Source organism: Cyprinodon variegatus, unplaced genomic scaffold (genome assembly GCF_000732505.1).
Source record: "Cyprinodon variegatus isolate N-32 unplaced genomic scaffold, C_variegatus-1.0 Scaffold1916, whole genome shotgun sequence".
NCBI classification, from domain to species: Eukaryota; Metazoa; Chordata; class Actinopteri; order Cyprinodontiformes; family Cyprinodontidae; genus Cyprinodon; species Cyprinodon variegatus.
The window spans coordinates 35,856-38,708 of NW_015152369.1; the positions used below are offsets into that span (position 1 = coordinate 35,856).

Sequence of the window (2,853 nt, forward strand, 5' to 3'; positions counted from 1 at the left end):
ATATATATATATATATATATATATATTTTGACATTCCCAGAATAAGAGATAAAGCCAGGCTCATGCACCAGAGTCTCGGTTTAGTTAAACATGCCTCTGATTTTATTCCTGCAGCTTCATCACGTCAGGTGTAAATAATAAAGGTAAATGCAGGTCTGCAGTTTTCTTCCAGAGACCATGAGGTTGATCACAGATTCATTGATTCAGCAACAATAGCAGATTAACTAAATGCTCAAACAGACTAAAATACACATTCTAACCGCTTCTATGAAGTAAATGCTACAATTTATGGATTTATTTTATACAATTCTCAAATGAACAACTGTTGACCTAAAAATTAGCAATGGAAGCAAGAATGGAAACATATGCAGATCTCACAGTTTATAGATTTATATTAGATTTTCTCTTAATATTCAGTCTGTCTCAGGTTTAGTTGTCTAAATCTTAACCTTTAATGCAGGAAACTCTGGATCAAACCCTGAAAATTTCAGGAAAATTTTCTATAATATGGTCTATAAGATTTCTGTTTTGTTACAATATTAAAAATCCCCTCCATGTGCTCCAGAGGGATGTTATCTCTCAATGTGTGTTCAAGCATAACAACAACATGAAGGAATCCTGTATTAAAAATGTTAAAAAGTAGTCCAGTTTTTAGAACCCTTACTCCATGTATTTCTGTTTTCCTGGGGCTTATGAAGGTTATAAGATGTGTGTATCTCCTCTTATTGCTAAATACAGTCCTCTATTAATGCAGCAAATAGTGTCTTTGCTCAGACTTTCAGCACCTCCTGCTGCCTACAGGAACAAACTACTAGCAGAACATCTGAGTTAAACACAGATCATCTTTTCGATGATGAAGTCATGAATTTCCAGACCCAGCAGTCTGCACTGGTAGCAGATGTCATCCCCAGAAAGGCAGTAAAGCTCATGGAGGTAATTGGTGCGAAATTCATGTGCTTTTGTCTAATTCTTTCACCACAACAATAGTCTAAGAAAGACCTTTCTGTCAAACGTGGAAAAACAGCTGTTCGCTAAAACAAACAAAAAAAAACAACAAAATAAAAACAGCAAACATTAATGATGACCACATAGAAAATTATAGAGTTAATAAATATTGGAGGAGTGTTGGCCTAGTGGGTTAGAGCAGTGTGTTTGTGCCCTGAGAAGGTTGCAAGTATGTAGTTCAACCCCCACAGCCTCCACTCTGGGTTCCTGAGCAAAACCCTTAAGCCCTGATTGCTCCCCAGGCGCCACACAATGGCAGCCCACCCATCCCCAAGGGGATGGGCCAACATGCACAGAGTGAATTTACTTATTGTGGGACATTAAAGGGATTTATATTACATGATATGCGCCAAAATTATAGTTAGAATAATGAGATAAGTTAATATAAAAGAATATATATTAGACACTTTTAATGTAGACTTTATGGCTACCGAGTCATAGGAAGGGCTACCAATACTGACCTATGAACTGGAGGGATCAGTGTTCACCTACAGTAAATCTNTGGTGGAGGATTGTCTGTTCCTGGTTGGGTTGTTTTAAACTGTTTGCTTCCAGGTTGCGTGGTTGTTTTAACCTTCCCTCCTGAAATGAAAAACGCAGCAGAATAATCAAAACTGTTTTTATTTCAGTTTTTTTCATTGCATCAAAATATTATAGATAAAACTATATTGGATGATTTGATAATTTACAAAAATTTATGTATAAATAAATTTGAAAACAATCCAAATATTTAAAAAAATCTTGAAGTTAATCCTAGTTTCCTGTGATGTCAGTGATCTTCTACAGTTCATCATCTTCTAACCTGTTTCTCACTTTAGTTTTTAGGTAACAGAGAGTAACTTTACGATATTTTCTCAACTTGTCAAAATAAGACCAACTCTGAAGGACAATTGTTCTAAATCCATCAAAGCTCTAAAATGTCCAGCCTATGGAGGATGAAGTGACTTTTATGAACATTGATGATGTCTTTTAAAACTGTGATTCTCATTTATCTCAAAAAATTATCTTTCAGAAAGATGTATTTCTGATTTTTATCAGTCAGAACTCTCATTCCTAACTCTCCATGTGATGATCACCACATTATATATAAAGATGACTGAAATAACAACATGATAACAGGAGCTAAAGACAAACCACTCATATATTCATAACTGAGTATAATTGGGCCAAACCTTGATTTGTTGTGTCAGAAGTTCTCCTGCTCCCAACTGTTTGCTTTGGGTCCTTGTTTCCGGGAGTGGCTTCATTTGTTCAGTTTACAGGGAAAATAAGAAACAAAGTTGCAAAATATTTTGCAATGAAATGGATTATATTGTCTTTTAAATGTAAAGGTTTAATTTATAAGTAAAGTTTTTATCAGAATTTTTTATTAAATCTTATTTCATGTCTTTATTCCCTCATTTTAGAAACAAAAAAGCCCAAAATGTGCAGATTATAATATACATCATACGATCATGATTTTGAAATATACTAAAACATTAGAACAATCACTACCTTGAAAGGTTGGTGAAACATTTTTGGTTTCTGGTCTGGTTGTCTTTGAGTTTTTGTTTCCAGGTTTGTTTGTTGGTTGAACTTTTCCTCCTGATTTTTCTGGAAACAAGAACAAAGTGTCAGAAACTAAAACTGTTCATATGGTAGTCTTTAAAACTTCTTTCTTCAGTTCATCATCTTCTAACCTGTTTCTCACCTGAGGACTGAAGACTGAAGGTAAACTCTTCCTTAGCAACAGTATCAGTCACTTTACACTGAGGGAACTCAGACCCTGATGATAAAGAGACAATAGCAGAGCAGCCAGTCTCTGATGGTGGTTCTTTGTTGTCCACATCCTGATTAAACCACTTCACT

General features: G+C 35.0%; 1 long non-coding RNA gene across 1 annotated transcript; it reads right to left on the reverse strand.

Moving 5' to 3' along the window:
• Positions 1-1,507: 1,507 nt before the first annotated feature.
• On the reverse strand, positions 1,508-2,576 carry LOC107104844. Its single transcript, XR_001482289.1, has 3 exons — positions 2,500-2,576; positions 2,178-2,246; positions 1,508-1,587 (listed from the first exon to the last, which is right to left on the reverse strand). It is a non-coding gene; the product is annotated as an uncharacterized LOC107104844 (long non-coding RNA).
• Between the last annotated feature and the right edge of the window lie 277 nt (positions 2,577-2,853).